The 18,035-nt window shown below is 36.0% G+C and overlaps 1 long non-coding RNA gene across 4 annotated transcripts; it reads left to right on the forward strand.

Moving 5' to 3' along the window:
* Positions 1–11,027: 11,027 nt before the first annotated feature.
* On the forward strand, positions 11,028–15,228 carry LOC111988331 (uncharacterized). 4 transcript variants are annotated; one of them, XR_010632919.1, is made up of 9 exons: positions 11,028–11,522; positions 11,608–11,689; positions 12,305–12,381; positions 12,525–12,566; positions 12,677–12,737; positions 12,983–13,013; positions 14,282–14,343; positions 14,436–14,489; positions 14,695–15,228. It is a non-coding gene; the product is annotated as an uncharacterized LOC111988331 (long non-coding RNA). The 4 variants fall into 4 exon arrangements; XR_010632920.1 differs by lacking the exon at positions 12,305–12,381 and having other exon boundaries at positions 11,029–11,522; positions 14,418–14,489; XR_002880414.2 differs by lacking the exon at positions 12,305–12,381 and having other exon boundaries at positions 11,030–11,522; positions 12,672–12,737.
* The last annotated feature ends 2,807 nt before the right edge of the window (positions 15,229–18,035 follow it).

Raw genomic sequence — 18,035 nt, forward strand, 5'->3', positions numbered from 1 at the left:
CTTTAGGAATTTTCGGAAGTTCTTTACAAGGTACGCCACATCTTTATCTACTGCATCATCTTCCAAAGAGTCATAAGACACCATTCTTTCATCAATTGTCTTAAGAGCAAGGGATTTGCTCTTCTTCTGTGTGGGCAGGGATAGCTCATATGTCTGCAAAGAACCAACCAACTGTTGAACCTTAATATCGTCAAGATCTTTGCTCTCTTCAATAGCTGTAACTTTGGCTCGGAAACTTTCTGGTAGTGACCGGAGGATTTTCCTTACAATTTTCGAGTCCTCTGTCTTTTCTCCCAAGTTAAATTTACCAACAACAACCTCATTCAATTTACTGTAAAATGAATCAAAAGACTCATCCTCACTCATCCTTAACTCCTCAAAGCGAGTTGTCAACATCTGAAGTTTGGTGTCCTTCACTTTCTTAGTCCCTTCATAGGTTGTCTCCAGAATTTCCCATGCTTCCTTAGCAATGGTATTATGAGAAATCCGGTGAAATTCTTCTGGAGATACACCGCAGAAAATAGCATTTAATGTCTTGCTATTTGCATTGGCCGCCGCAAGAGCAGCCTTATCCCAAGTAGACTTGGCAGCCTCTAGCCTTATCCATCCTACTTCAACCGCATCCCACCCAGCATCATCAATAGAACAAAAAAACGCCCTCATACGAACTTTCCAAAATGCATAATTATTATCGTCAAAGAACGGTGGTACATTAAGAGATTGAGACCTATCCATCTCAAAGGGGGTCAGGGATCACACTTAGGTATTTAAATCACAACAAGTGTACCCGCTCTGATACCAATTGAAAGTTCAAAAAGGGTGTGTAATACCTTTGAACATTTGGGCCCCCAATTACAAATTTACCAATTCAAGTTTTATATCAAACAATTAATCTGCAGAACATGATAACAAGCTTATAACAGAATTGATAACTAATCTAAGCCAAATATAAACACATCCACAGCAGTAAATATAAAGTAAAGATAAAGGGAAGGAATATGCAAACACACGGACAACACACGATGTGTTATCGAAGAGGAAACCAAAGCTCTTGGCGTAAAACCTCTCCGCCACCCTCCAAACGGCCAAATAATCCACTAAAGAATGTAGTTGGGATACATGAACAGCAAAAGACCCTCCAAGCCTAATCTACCCAAGTACCTAAGCCCTCCAAACTTCTTGCTCCAACGAGGGTGCGCCGAACCTATTTCTTCTTTAGCTTACCAGATTCCGCTATTAGACCATAGCATCAAACAATGTAGATTGGTTCCTTCCTAACTGCTTCCCAACAGCACCAAATAGACTTCTCACAGGCGTGGGTGTGGTGAGATAAGGATTTGGCTAAAGACCTCTCAAGGGTATGACAATGGAGAGGAAGAGAGTAGAGGAATTTGTAGAGTCTCTAAGGTTAAGATTGTGGATGAATCAATCTTATATTTCTCTAGGGTTTCTCTCACAAAATTCTCTCTAGAAACTCTCTCAATACGGTGGGTATAAGGGTATATATATATAGTAGGGTGAGAAAGGAATGTAAAACATTAGTTTTTGCCAAACAGGGTATTTTGGCAAATTGGCCTCGCGACTGGGTTAAGTTGCGAGTTCAAGCCGCGAGCTAACGACCTGGCCAGCCTGGAACTTTTGTCCTGTAGTGCAATAGCTGGGGCAACCCTTCAGCTTCCCTGCGTGCTTCTCACATGCCAGCATTTGGCGGCTTGTAGCCGCAAGTTACCCGCGAGTCCTAGCCGCGAACCTCTGCTGCTTTGCACATACTTGAGCTTTTCTTCACATCTTCTCACACACTACCCTTACAATAATCCCACCTAAATACAGGGTTACTAAGTGCTTAAATTACAAGAAAATTGGCACAGAATAAAACCAACAAGATGGTTGATAAAATTCAACCTTACACAATGGGCGATTACGGGATCCGGTAAGCTAGAGAAGACAAGGTTCGATGTAACCCTGTTAGAGCAAGAAGCTTAGAGGGCTTAGGTGCACTAGGTAGATTAGGCTTGGAGGGTCTTCTGCTATTCATGTATCCTAACTTTATTCTGTAGTGGATTATTGACTGCTCGGAGGGAGGCGGAAAGGTTTTTCGCTGAGGACTTTGGTTTTCTCTTCGATAACACATCGATGTGTTGCTTTTGCTTTTGCATCTCTCTTCCCTTAATCTTTACTTTTTAATTACTGCTGTTGTTGTGATTAATTTCGGTTTAGATTGTTTTACCAATTCTGTTTTAGCGTATTTTCATATTCCGCACATATATTGTTTTATTATAAGCTTGTGTTGGTAATTTGTGAATTGGGGGTCTAAACGTTCATAAGTGTTTTACACACTATTTGAACATTCACCAAGCTACTCAGCTCCTAAAAATAATAAAGATAAATAGGGTTCATAAAGTATTTGTCGTTTGGATCTACACAAAAACGTTGTCATATATTTACTCTTGATTGAAGAAAACATGTTTCTCTAACTCCTTTCTTATTAGTTGTTAGAGAGATATTAATTAGTCATAGCCTCATCACATGTGCTCCGCACATGCGATGAGGCTCTCTTTTTATTTTGAGTTTAATGTAATTTTTTAATTTGAAAATTTATCCACGATTAGTGAGGTTGCACAAGAAGGGATTTTTAAGAAACTAAAATTTAGGATTTGAAATGAAGTAAATTACTCGGTTTAGTGTGTGTTAGTTTTTAAGGAAAAAAATGTATTAAATGTACGTGAGATATACTTGAATACAGATTGTGCTAATTTTTAGGAAAATTTTTTCTCTTTTAGTTTTTTTTTTTTTTTTTTGAATTTTGTTGAATTATAATTTTAACCCTATTTTTTATTGTTAGGTTCTAAGGATTTAGGATCTAAATGTATTAGAACTTCAATGTGTAATGTTGACAAACCATGATTAAAACTTAGAGTCTAGAATTAGGCTGCTCAAAGTGTGTTTATGTGTAAAGTTAGAATCGAGTATACTGCAGGATTTATTACGTAAATTTGTAAGACTTGATCGATCGAAAATTAGACTCAATTAATCGAAACTCGTGCAGATTGTTTTCCTGCAAAATTTTCAACTTAGCTCAAGCCCGTATGACATGTAGGGTTTTATGTTCTGCCTTAAGTATAAAAGGAAAAACCCTTGCCATGTTTTAGTGTCGTTGTTTATGCTGTGTGTATGAATCTCTTATGAGATCTAGAGGTGTTTGCCTTCATACATACTTAGGGTTGCCAATCTCAAGATTGATGTCGAGAACTTGGTGATCGCTTTAGTTGCTGCATAAAGAGTTTAAAGAAAACACAAGTGGGAGTACTTGTGGTTGCTGTAAATCCAAGAAAGAGTAGTCCGTGGACTCAGAGCTGTCATGTGGTCGTGCTAGTAAGCTTCCTACTGGATGTAGCAATAGGATGTTAGTGGTCTAAGTCGCTATTGTGTAAATTTCAGTTCTTTCATAATGGATATGTTTTACCTTGAGGATAGCTAGGTTAAATCCTTCCCAGGTTTTTTACCGGTTTGGTTTTCCTGGGTTATCATATCGTTGTGTTATTTATTTTCCGCACTATTCAATGATATGATTTACTTGTGTTAACCTAGAACTAAATAATTTACCTAAGTTAATCACTTGGCTAAATAACTAGGTTAATCTCTTGGCTAAATAACTAGGTTAATCTGTTTGTGTTTAAAGGGTCTTAAAACGTACATTTATTTTTTAAGAATAAGGATTATTTAATTAGATTAGGGAAATTTTTGACATTTTCTGAAATCATAACTAACTTTCTGAATCCTTTTAATGTATAGAGATTACCCATTATATGGATTTGTAGTTCACAATTTATCAAGATGGTTATTTCTCTCCTTCAATAAGTCTCACTCAGTCATCTTCGAATTAAGGTTGCACCAAAGAAATGAGGACATTTTAATAGATTTATTCATTCAATTTTTCAGGAATGTTGCACGTGTAGTGTGCCGCAAAGTCGACTTATCGAACATTTCATTTCTTCTTTCAATTTTATGATTTGGGTGTCCAGCTTTTAGTAATGTTTTTGGGTGTATTAATTTATTGGGTTCCTTTTTTGCCATCTGGATTTGCTTATAATTGGGGTGCTCCTTAGTTATACCTCATGCACACATGCCAAAATGCTGTTCAAGTATCTCTTTTGACTTGATAATGCTAGAACATGCATAGAACCAATTCGCTCTATCTTTGGCTCCATTATTTCTGATCAATTTGTCACAATACAATATGAACAAATATAACTAATAGAATTAGTTTTTAAAATTTCCCATTCTATTTTTTACATTCTTCAAGTGGTCTTTCAATGGTCGGAGGCACTTCTAAATAATCTGATTGAGAGGTTAGCATGCTTGACTCAGATTAGCTTGAAACCTGGACCATAAGTAAACCTTGGCCAAAACATGATTCAGAATTAGCAGCTATGAACTGCATTGTAGTTATTAACAAAGCATAACAGGATAAATTTAGCATTAAACACCCAGAACGATTTAAACACTTCCATTACACGCATAAACAAGAATAGGGACTTGATTGCCCTTCTTTAGTCCATTTTAATCCTTTCAAATTAGCTGCTCAAAAAACCATGAAGGCAACAATAATTCAATGGGAAGCTATTCACTCTACCATCAATCTTTGAAAAGGATTTAGGAATACCAATTGCAAGGAGTGTTTAATTCCCTAAACCCATTATAGTTTGTCACGTGCCTTCATTCATGAGGATATTTCAATTGCACATCTTGGGATCAAAGAGGTTTTGTTATAATTCTTTATAGTCTCTTGAGCCAAGAATACGTTTCTGCCATTGTAGCTTTGTAGCTTTGCTATATGCCTTTGTAGTTTGTACAAAGTATTACAACGTGATATTGACCTCGCTCACTCATCTTTGATGAACTATGACCCTTATCATGAATTAGTATCATGAATTAGTGTTCGCAGTTTCTTTATTGAGTCCAAGTTCTTTCAACTAATTTTAGAGGAAGGGGGACATTATTTCTTGTTACGGATTTTTGAAAGAGGCAAATTCTATATGAGATCAGTTTTCATGGGCAAGAATGCAGTACATTGGCTGATGAATAACATTGAAGTACTTGCTATTGGGGAGAGTTCCAAACAGTTTTTTATCTTCAGAGAAGGTGACACTGCCCTTACTCTCCAAAGGAGCTCCAACTCCTTTGGTCAGTTCTTGCTTTTGACCGAGCTCAAAGCTGGTGGGTCTAGGAGATCAATTATTATCCTTGAAGGTAAAGAGAAAATGGGTTGGATGGCTTTTGGTCTTGAACTAAGAAAGTTGCTGAACCCATCCCATTATGCGGTGGGTGGTTATGGTCCTCCAAAATTTATTCCTCAGGTGAGGAGGTATAAATTGGAGGCTCAAAACTCTAGAACTTTTGCTAAAGTTGTGCAAGGCTCTCATGAAAGAATTGAGGATAGAAAGCAACTGAAGCAGCTTGGTTTCACAGCCAAAGGGAAGATGACACAGTTAGGAGAGAAGGAGAAGGGGGTGAGTCTGAGACTTAAAGGGGCCAAAGTGGGGGTTTTTCCGGTGGGCAAGTCTAATAAGGTGGAGGTGGTGGGAGGGGTCAGGAGGGGGCAGAGCATTAATGAGGAGATAATGGTAGGTGAGCAATATCTGGCAGACACTAGGATTTGCTGCCCAAACTTCAGTTTGAATTCAAAAGATTATAAAAAGGGGAAGAAGAGTGATTCTAGAAGATCTTGCTGGACAGGAAGAGGTCTTTTCATGGAGGTTGATGTGACAAGGAGCAAACGGGTTTTTTGGGATAGAAAGAAAGAAGGAGATACGTTGCTCAGTGGGGAATCACGGGTGGTGGATAGGGTCTGTAAAAAAGAAGTTCCAAAGCCCCTTAAATGGGTTGCACGAGGTAACATTAAGGCCGATGTTTTGGGCTTAGGCTCAAGCCCATTGTTGACCGACACAGTTAAGAAGCCTTTCAACTCATTTTTATCGAGCCCAAGTGTATTTGAAGTGGGTGAGAGTTCCTTTAAGGGCGATGGAGACTCAGCCCGGGCTCCGGCGTCAGTTGCGTGCCCCATGGTTCTTCCCCAACCCTTCGACCTTGAGCCAGTGGTGCCGGACCGGTGCGCTGGGTCTCCGACGGAGGCCAACGGCACCTTCCCCGCTGGTTCCTGCTCCGATGAGCTCACGGTGTCACTGGGTAAGTCTGGTACGGTGATCTCGAGGTCATTGGTTGAGCTTCTCCTCTCTGGTTTCTTTTGGAGCGTATTGCAAGCTGGGTCTGAGGTTTTGGGTGTCAACGATGGGGTTAAAGAGGGCTGGGACAGCTGTGCCAACCTCAGGCCAAATGATGTCCTGGAACAGGATCTATCCAGTTTAGCGATGATACCCATGAAGGCTGTGAGTTATATCCCCGGGGTGAGTGCTTTGGTGGTGGGAGAAATGAGTCACTCGGATATGGGCTTGGGTGGAAAGGATAGTCTAGCAATCCCTCTTATGTCTATCACTCCGTTTGGGTTGCCCGTGTCAACTGAGTTGAACTGTGGTAATGAGGCATTGGAGTGTGCAAATACGATGGATATCTCTAGTTGGGTGAAGAACAGACTTCCTGGTTTTAGCAAACTGGTGTGGCTGCCTCTAAGTCGACATGAGAAGTTATGTCTTGCTTTGCTACAAAAGATTGAGAAGGAGACGAAAGACGCCAAAGAGTTGAACAGGAAAAGTACAGTTCCTAGAAAAGCTGCCATTATTAAGGAAAGAGGGATGAGAGAGCTGAGGAATTTGCATTCTTCGGTTAATTACGATTGCAGGTAGAGTGTTGGCTACTGTGCTAGTTTATCAGTAAGGTTTCTCTTGTCTTTATGAATTTAAAAATTCTCTCTTGGAACGTTAGGGTCCTGAATGATTGTCGAAAATGCTTGACAGTGAAAAATTTATTGCGTGAGTGAAAGTGTGATGTTATATGTCTTCAAGAGACTAAGCTTACTGGTTTGGACAGACAAATGGTTGGCAGCTTGTGGAGTTGTCCTTATGTGGACTGGGTGGCTTTAGATGCTGTCCAAACGACTGGCGGGGTTTTGATGATGTGGGATAGGAGGGTCTTCGAGAGGGTGGAGTTTATGGTGGGTTCCTTTTCTGTGTCTGTTCGGTGGAAAGAGGTGGGGGATGGCTTCACCTGGGCATGTTTTGGGGTTTATGGCCCAACTGATAACAATGCGAGGGGGCTAATGTGGGATGAATTGGTTGGTATTCAGCAATACTGGAACGTCCCTTGGTGTTGCATCGGGGATTTTAATATTGTCCGTTTTTCGAGTGAACGGTCGGGTAATTCCCGTCTCACTCTGGCTATGGAACTTTTTTCGGAGTTTATTGAGGACCTTAATTTGATTGATCTACCTTTGGAGGGAGAGAGCTATACCTGGTCTAGCGGCTCGGATCAGCCTTCGATGTCTAGGATAGATAGAGTTTTGGTGTCTCATGATTGGGAGGAGCATTATCCGGATGTGGTCCAGCTGATTTTGCCTCACCTTATTTCTGATCATTTCCCAATTCTTGTGGAGGTAGGGGGAATGGCGAAGGGGAAAAGTCTGTTTAGGTTTGAGAATATGTGGTTAAAGACGGAGGGGTTCTTTGATAGAGTCCATTCTTGGTGGAACCGAATTTCTTTCTCTGGTACTCCAAGTTTTGTGTTTGCCAAAAAACTGAAGGCCTTGAAAAAAGATATCATTCAATGGAACCGTTCGAAGTTTGGTCATGTCGGACGCTAAAAGTCTCAATTACTGGAGACCTTGAAATTGCTAGATGCCAAGGAAGGGGAGTTTGGTCTCTCTGATGCAGAGACTTGTGAGAGAGCTGTGGTGAGATCTAAAGTTGAGAATCTTATCTCGTTGGAAGAAATCTCTTGGAGACAGAAATCAAGAATGTTATGGATTAAGGAAGGAGAAAATAATACCAAATTCTTCCATAGGGTGGCTAATTCCCGTAGAAGGTTTAACCATCTGAGCATTTTAGAGGTGGATGGGGTGAGGTATGAGGAGGAGTCCGAGGTGGCAACTCATGTGGTACAATTTTATAAAAATTTGTATCAGGAGATAAAGGAGTGGAGGCCTTTTGTGGAAGGATTGGAGTTTGATCAGATAGACAGGTTGAAGAGGGGCTGGCTTGAAAGGAGGTTTGAGAAGGAGGAGATTCTTCTAGCTGTCAAGGAGTTGGCTGGGGATAAAGCTCCAAGTCCAGACAGTTTCTCTATGGCCTTTTTTCATCATTGTTGGAGAGTGGTGGAAAGAGATATTCTTGCAGTTTTTGAGGAGTTCTATCTTCACGGTAAGTTTGAGAAATCTTTGAACGCTACTTTCATAGCCTTAATTCCTAAGAAGAATGATGCTTCCAATATTCGAGATTTCAGGCCTATTAGTTTAGTGGGGAGCTTGTACAAGATCTTGTCTAAGGTTTTGGCAAACCGTTTGAAGCTTGTTTTAGATCAAATAATCTTTGAGTCTCAGAATAGTTTTGTGGGAGGTAGACAAATTCTTCACTCAGTCCTTATTGCCAATGAGTGCATTGATAGTCGAGTAAAGAGTAAGACTCGGGGGTTATATGTAAGCTAGACATTGAGAAAGCTTATGATCACGTGAATTGGGAGGCTCTTCTAGATCTATTGAAGAGAATGGGCTTTGGGGAAAAGTGGTGTAGTTGGATTCGCACTTGTATCTCTACTGTCCAGTTCTCTATTTTAGTTAATGGGGCTCCAGTTGATTTTTTTAGGAGTACGAGGGGTTTGAGACAAGGGGATCATTTATCTCCTATGCTGTTTTTGGTTATTATGGAGGTTTTAAGTAGGATGTCGAAAAGAGTCGAAGGTGCTGGCTTGATCAGGGGATTCAAGGCTAACGGGAGACAGGGGGAAGGGGAATGTGTATCGCATCTTTTGTTTGCGGATGATACTATTCTGTTCTATGATGCGGAAGTGGAGTAGATCCTCCATGTTCGGATGCTTCTCCTTTGTTTTCAGGCTGTGACAGGTTTGAAGGTTAATGTCTTGAAGAACGAGATGCTTCCAATTGGGGAGGTTAATAATTTGCATGCTTTGGCTGAGATTCTGGGTTGTAGGATTGGGACACTGCCTATGACCTATCTCGGTATGCTGCTGGGGGCTTCTCATAATTCCCCCTCTATCTGGAATCCTATCTTGGAGAAAATTAACGGAACTTAGTTGGGTGGAAGAAGCTGTATCTGTCAAAAGCTGGAAGACTTACGCTGCTTAAGAGTACTCTAGCTAGCCTTCCTACTTATTATCTCTCTTTACCATCCCCTCGCATGTGGCTAATAAGATTGAGAAGATGCAAAGGGACTTCTTGTGGGGGGATTCGAAGACTCACTTGGTGGGGTGGAATAAGGTGTGTGCTCCTAAGGCGAACGGTGGATTGGGAGTAAGGAAAATAACTACTTTTAATCAAGCTTTATTAGGAAAATGGTTATAGCGGTTTAGGGTTGAGGAGAATCGTCTTTGGAGGAGGGTTATAGCTTTGAAGTTTGGGGAAGAGTGGGGGGGTTGGTCTTCCAAGGTTAATCGATGGTGCGGCCTGGCCCAATATCTGAGCTCGAATCAGTAAGTGTCGGCCCATAAGGCCCCAAATTCAGTGACCCAATATTGGATATGAGCAAACTCCAACAAACCTTTTTAGAGGAAAAAAAAATTATATATAAAATTTTTAAAAAAATATTTTTATCGTTTTCTTTCTTTTTTGGTTTTTGTTAAGGAGGCACTCGATAAAGATACGTTACAAAATAGCAAAATTTAATAAATAAATAACTTAACTAGTAGTTTAATGTGACCCGACACTCTAAAATGTGATGATAAAATTATTAGCTGCACTTGTTTTTATTATTATCTAATCATATATAAAATTGAAACATTTACCATTTTATTAACTTTTTAATAGTTGTCACATAAGACTTTGATACTTCACAAGTTTACACATCATTTTTTTAATTATATATGGGAAATGTTAATAAATACCCTAAGGGTATTGGTTTATGGACTATTTTAAGATACTTTTTATAGAAAAGGAAAAAAAAAATTAATTGTTTTGACATCTTTTTACATTTCTCATAAAAGAGATGTTAAAATTTTCCTAAAATTATTTATTAACAATTTCCCTAAGAGCACCCATTAACAAGACCCATTATATATTTTTTAATTGAGTTTAAACTCTATTTTATATTTAAGCACTTCATTTGAATATTTTCAAATCATATTTTCATTAAATGTTAGAATAGATGGTTCCATATTCAAAGTCATTGTCAATCATAGTAAAAGCTTATTATAATTATTATAACTATCATAATTATCAAATTTCATATTCATACCAAAAAAAAAAAAAAAATAGATAAACAATCATATTTTGATAAAAATATATTGTGTGTTACATGAATTACTCACTAGTTAATTTATTATTTTGGGTAAATAAAAATTTTTAAAGCACACTTTTTTATTATAGATATTTTTGTGCTTGTAAAAAAATAAATAAATAAAATAAAAAAAGCTCAACCATGTATAATGAAAGTTTGCATGGAAAATAATGGGCTTCTTTAAATTATTCAATATTAGTGGGCTTCTTTAAATTTAAAAAATAGATTAGACCGGTTTCCAGCTTCCCCCCACCTTTTTTTTTCATGTATCATTTGATATTGAAGATTCATCAAGTAAACTTTCAATTTTCAAGGTTAAAGGAATGAAGATACAAACAATTCTTATAGCTAGTGTAGGGGGCAATTTGGGTGACTTCACTTGTGATGCTCTTGTTTCAAATCTCGATTATTTACAGACATTAAATTTGAGTGAGTTAAATCTAAGTGTAATGCCACATTCAACCGGAGAATTAAAACATTTAAGATATTTTGATCTTCCTAAAAATAAAGATATTAAATTTCTCCTTAATTCCTACCAAGCTAAATTCCATTTTCATTACCAAGCTGCCAAATTACCGCGGGGCGGTCAATATTAGGCATTTAGACGTTAGTAATTGTGTCAAATTGACGCATATGCCCCTTGGACTTGGGCATCTTATTTCTCTTGAGATACTACCTCTGTTTTTCGTGAGGCAAAAGGCTAGGTCTGGCGGTGGGCTAAGTGAATTGAAGCAGCTAAGCAATCTGAGAGGAAGACTTGAGATCAAATATTTGGGACATGGAAGAGATGATATGGCGGTACGTAAAGCCACAAATACGAAGGGGAAACTCACAACATCTTCAAGAGTTGGAATTATGGTGGGATGAAGAGTCTGTGGGATGGTGGAGGAATTCAGATGATAATCATCTCTTGCTTCCATCATTTCCTCCTTCTCTTTCTCATTTACAGATTATCGAATGCCCTAACTTGACTTCCATGCCCCTAATTCCCGATCTCACTTCTCTAAAAGTGTTAGATATTTCTGGTTGTCCCCTCTTGAGGCAAAGAGGCAAACAGTGAAGATTGGCCCATCCATCATTGCTCATTTCCCAAATAATCCAGCAAGAAAAAAACAATTTATTCAGGTATATATGCATCTATCTTTTTATAATCCCTAATTCAAAATCAACTACTGCTTTTTTAGGGTTTTTATATTTTTATATTTTATAGTTAGAATCAGCGTCGGTTTGTCTACTTCTAGAGGAGGAATTAATCTAGCAACTACCATTGCAGGAATTAGCTTATTTTGCAGGTATTTCGTTGTTCATTCTCTTTTATTTATTTATTTATTCTTTTTTGGGGGTCTATATATCTATTAAGATTAATTTTAAAATTCTCATTTGAACTATTGATATATAGAAAATAACTAATGGTTTAATTACTGTTTTTGATGGGATAATTGTTGAATGAATTCTTTCTTTTCTCAGAATTTTTTAAATTTTTGTCATTTTTTATTTCGGAGACTTTGTTTTAGTCAGAAGCAGAACAAAGATTGAGGTCTACCAATGTAGACATTCACAAATCTGGAGATAATATTTATCTGTGTTGGCGCAAGGTCAAGAACTCGGTGGTAATCATTTGTTCAAGTTATTGGGAGAATAAAAAAAGATAACTGTTCTATCATTTGTTCAAGTTATTGGGAGAATAAAACACAAAAAGGGGCACAACCCTAGTACACCAGATGTGTACAAGAGATTTAATATTCTTAATTCAATTATTTAGCTCAAATCATTTGGGAATTTCATGTTTCTAAAATGTGTGATGAATACTTTGCCAATTTTTCTTTCTCAAACTATCATAAACATCTTTCAAGAGCTTTCAATTATGTTGAATTTCTAAATTATGTGTTTCTGTATATAAAACAAAGGAGGGTGTGGCATTGAAACCAAGAGGATTTTCAAAGATGGTTCTACAAAAATCAGGCATTATCTTTCTATAGATTGAGTAATACGCCTCTCACTTCTTTAATTTAGTTTCATATATATGATAATTTTTGTAACAAACAGTTTTGTCTTTTCAAAAATTTGCTTGCAAAATTATTTTTGTAACTATAATATTTTTGAACTGATGAATTCTTAATTTTGTAGTTTTCTCTTTTGGTGCAGTCTGGAGCTCATTGCTGTGTACAAGTAGGTGACTAAACCCATTTAATCTTACATTAAAAGCATGAGCATGTGACATAATCTGCAAAAGTCTTTACAAATTTTTATAATTGTTTTCAATTGATAATCAAGTGCAGGGAAAACTTGTGCTTGCTCCATTGATGGAGTTTGAGACTTCCACAACAAAGAACCTCTTCGGTAAGTTCTATTATCTCTACATTAGCATGGTTTTAGTCATCTTTGAAGTGGTCTTTCAATTCTTCTTAAGGCTGCTTAGGATACCACAATATTCTAAGCCATGGCAATTACATACGTGAGACTCACAAACACTTACATGAACCTGAAACTTTTATACACATGCAATGGATTCCCTTTTGTGCTGATGCTAGTTGTGTTTCATGTTCTAGTATCAGTTTCCCAATAATATTCGTTCTCTTTTGCAGTTTGGATGGAGGCCACTGTGTCGTCTTTGAAGTAAGTGTGAAATGTGAAGATGATCCAATATCTTTGTGTATTTTGGAGATAAGGGAAAATGAGCATTTTCTGGAAGGGACTAGAATTAGGGAGAGAGAGATTACGTCCCTGGTTGACTTCCATTCAAATGAAATACCTTGTTTTTTTACCTGAATTCTCCTATCAAATTTTGTTCCTATTGGAGAACGTTGGAATTTCCTTTATAGCTGATATAGCCGCTTGGTGAAATTATCAATCAATGAAGAGTTGGTGACCAAAGCTTCGTCCTTCCATATGCCCTATAAAAGCAAAATTTCAGAAGCCATGAGAACTTACATATTCCTTGCAGCAATTGAAGTTAAAGTCAACTGTAGGAAAAGAATTTCGGAAGCACTCAACTTCCCTCCCCTGCCCCCTTCTGGTTATATTGATGAGAATGCTTACGTTCTAGGGTCATATGAATTTTACTCTGCATTTAGTTAGGATGTTATGCCCTTCCTAGATTTTAGATCCTTACCACTTGAAGTATGAGTGTATTCCTTCAAAATTTCTGAAGGGTAGGTTGCCCATTGTCCCATGTATGGTTTTAACTGCTTCTCTTAAGGTCAACTTTGTGTTTAGATATTTATTCTTATATTCAAAATATTCTTTTTTACGTATTTACTTGGCCCTAGAGCATGATATTCACAAATTTTACATATTTTAAAGCTTGATATAAACGTTAGCAATTCTCTGGTAATATCCTACCTGCTAAGTTTATAGTATTTCTAAATCACTAATACCTTGTCTTTAGAACAAAATTTACTTCTTTATTTTTTGTTAGATTTAAGTAGTTTTATTTCATACATCCTTGAAGAAGGCTGGAAAAATTCACAAGTGCAACTCTGAAATGTCAAATGTGTATTTCCATTATAAAAAAAAAAAAAAATCTAATGAGAAGAGGGAAATCACCACAATTCAATTCCCTCTTATTTTCCTCTCTATTTACTCTACTACTACCATTGATATTTAATTCTGTTGAATAATTCACTCCTTTTCCCTTCTTGCCTGTCTCATCTCCTGACCTTACCCTCTTGAACCTTCCATTACTTTGATGGCAAGAGCTTCTTCCTTTGCAATATTTTTACTGGAGTTGTTCACCTATTAGAATGGTTTTGTTTAACTGTTTTTGTTTTGGTCAGTATAGTCATATATTATCTCATGAAGCTCTTGTTGTTTTATTTCTTTTTCTTCATTGTTGATGACTACTGCATTATGTTTTGTAGTTAACCTCTATCCTCATTTTGTAGACTATTTTCCTCAATGTCTTAAGGAGAGAAATTGTTTTGGATTAATAGAGTGGCAAATAGAGGTAGGCTATAATATTTTTGAGCAAAATGATAAAAAGTATATGAAAATTGGTCAATATTTAATGTGATGTTTTAGCTATTGTTTCCTTTGCAGATGATGGTTCCACTAAGCATACAATCCATCTCATAACTCCTTTTTCTGTGAGAGGTGAGCTTACATGTTTCTTTGTGGTAAATTTGGCAATTCCTTTATATTTTTTAGTATCTGGGTTTTTTAGTTTAGATTTTTTTAATTATCATGTCTCCTTACATTGTGGAGTGAAAAATTAGTTTAATGCATAATCTTATCTGTAGACTGTAGGTAATTGAAGACAATAACATATTTCTCAATCTCCTTTCTTATTGTTCGTTAGGGATGTTTGCCATTATATGGACATGTAGTTCCCCATAGAACAGTTATCGAGTGGAGACTATACAACACTAAGCTGACGAAGGGAAATTTACATCAGTCCTGAATCTAAAGAAGATATCTAAGATCACATAATGATGTTGACTGGTCAGTTTTGTCCTGTTGAAGAAGTATTAGTCATCTTCAGATGTTTTGGTAGAGAAATGAGGACAATTGACTGGATCAAGTCATTTCATCCAGAATGCTAAATTCGCAATCCTCAACATGTTGAAAATTGTTGTCAGCTAGATTATCAAATATTTCATTTCTTCTTCAAATTTCATGATTTGGCCCATTTGGTGGTCAACTTTGTGTGAGGTTTTGGTGGATCAGCTTATTGGTGTCCTTTTGTGATTATAACTAGGGTGCTCTTTGTACTTGTATGCCATTGCCAATTAATGTTTTGAATTTTTTTTTTCTTGTGGGGATGGAAACATAGTAAAGAAATTCTACATGTCTACAAGCCTAAGAAATTTAAGCAAATCAATCATTTTTATTCTGTTTTTGGTATTTGTTTTTCAAATTTTGTGAGCTCTTACCTGTTCCATCTAGTGAAACATCTTGCCAATGATGTTTCTTGCTATCTATCTATCTAAATTACGTTTGAAAAATTGCTTAATTGCTTTTTATCCTATAAAATTATTGGACATCTGACACAATAGAAAGCAAAATTTGGGGTAACTGATCCTTCTAATGAACACAGTTTTGTCAAAATTAATCTTGTACCAGTCAGGCTGCACTGAAACCCATTTCTTGAGAATCACCATGTATCTAGGATGTCTTCAAGGAATAAGCTTTGTAATTCTCACAGAATCTGGTTGAATCCTATAGAATGGTAGATGTTGTCACTTCACTAACCCCATGTGCATGTGTGTTTCAATGGTATCAACTACCAAAGCTGCCTTGCAAGAAGAACAAACTTATCCAACTCTTCTTGGCTACAGTTCCCAACCTCGTTTTCAAACACCGTTAAAAAATATTTCCAGGTATTTTGGCATCTTTTGTATACTTATTGGGCCAACTGCCTATGGTCCCCTTGATGGATGACATTGCCACAAGGTGGGAAGGACTGTCTCATTGTCTTGCACACTACACAATCCATTTTTAGCAAATCGTCAACGCCAATAGTAAATTTTCCGCCGTGGGTGAGGTGTCTTGATTCTGAATTCCCTCCTGACTCTGGTGTAATCCATCTTTTTATATATAGATCTAATAAACCAAAATGGACTACAGTATAAAATTTAATTCCTTATGTTACCCATTATTATTATTTTTTAAAATGAAATAAAATTTTAATCAAATTTTATCACTCGTAATTGTTTTTGGTTAGATATGATAGATATAAATTTATGAAGTTCCTTTAATGGTAACGAATTATCAATGATAATAGACTTTAAATCATTGAGCCAATTAAAACCTAGGGTTTTCTCAACAAAAAATTAAAAATAAAACTGACATATGACTCATAAATCATTACTCTTTTTTTTTTTTTTTGGTTGAAGATCACTCATAACACAAATTATATAATATTTCAAAGAGATTCTTATATTTATTTAGAAAAATTCCTAGCACGCTAAAGTTGCAAATAAAAAGGGATAGAAAGAGAGAATAACACTTGTTTACTTAAAAAGCAATGAAGTTCACAGCAAATCAGTGCAGTTGGTCTCATCAAATCACGACTCTTTCCAAGCTCACAAAAAACGACAAATGGAGAAAAAACACCAACCCCAGTGGGCCCCCATTGCTGATGAGTGGGCTGGGCCTTTTTCAGTTACAGAGACTGGGCTGTTAAGTCACGGTTGTGTTAATGTTTATTATATCTTCTAGAGTGATGATAAATTTTATAGAGCAAGGGACGATAAAGTCCAAAATAAAGCTAGTCTATGAAATATATAGATGTGACATGACATGTACCCATCTTATATTATTATTATTTTTTTAAAAATCTTAACCCCAGTGGGCCCTATTGCGACAGCTGCTAACTGCGTTCACACTAATCACATACACTCGGTTTCCACTCTCCCTTTGTAAATTATTAACACAGTAACACGACCCCAGCAAAAGGAAAAGAGAAAAAAGCAGTCTAAACTTTTCCAATAAAAAACAACTTTTTCTCTGGGCATAATTATTGATGCTAGCTGTACCTCTCGCCACTTTCACTGCTCCACAAACCCATCTAATATTCCTTTAAAAAAAAAACTATGGCGGAAGGAGCAATTGTGTAGCAATTGGTTAAAAAGTTTAAACTTCCCATAAAAAGAAAAAAAAAAAAAAAAAAAAAGTTTTAACTACAACTGTGCTTTTGGAATTTAGAAATGTTGTTTCACACTTCCACTTTTTTCTTGACATGAATGAATTCAAATTAATGAATTTCATTCCAAGTAATTTGCTATATGACTTAAAATAGTATTTTTGAAAAAAAAAAAAAGAAAAAAAATTTAAAACATTGTATCAACTTATGTAAATATAAGAATACATTTTTCCTATTTTATACAATCACTTTCAAAAACACTTATATATAGATTATTTATTTTACACTACATTCATTAAAATATTATATCATTGATAGTTTTTTATTATTTTCTTTGTGTATATGAGTAAAGAAGTATTAAATAATATATTTGCATGTAAATAGTATCACAACAACTATGTATATTTACACGGTTATTGTAATAATAATTAAAATTTACATAAAAACTAACATGGTTGATTTTTGGAATTGAAGATGCAAATTTACCATTTATGTTATTATACATGAGATATATATATAAAATATATATATATATATATATATAAGTGCTCTTTACCAAGTAACAAATACATATTTCTACACAAAAAAATTTCATGTGGAAAAATGAGTAGATCCCAACTCAATCCTACTTGATTGATGCCTATCTCTAAGAGCATTTGTATGAGCTCATGCAAAAACTTCTGTTTATTTTAACATAAGAACTACTTTTTCTATTTTACATACTCACTTTTCAAAACATCTCATATCAAATTATTTATTTTACACAACATTTCATTAAAATATCAATTTTTTAAATTTTGTTATTGTATATCTTTCTTTACACATAACAATTATCATTACACTCTCTTCCATCATCCTCGAAATACGTAAAACAATAATACAAAATTAAATACAAAATGAATAACGTCAATATAAATTTACATAATTGAAATTATAACAAACTTATAAATTTACACAATTGTTTACCTTCTATATTTATTATTATTATTATTATTGACCAACTTAAATCCTTGTTTGCCTATCATATCATTTATTATTATTATTATTTTTTAAAA

This window comes from Quercus suber, unplaced genomic scaffold (assembly GCF_002906115.3).
Source record: "Quercus suber isolate HL8 unplaced genomic scaffold, Cork oak 2.0 scaffold_329, whole genome shotgun sequence".
Taxonomy (NCBI): Eukaryota; Viridiplantae; Streptophyta; class Magnoliopsida; order Fagales; family Fagaceae; genus Quercus; species Quercus suber.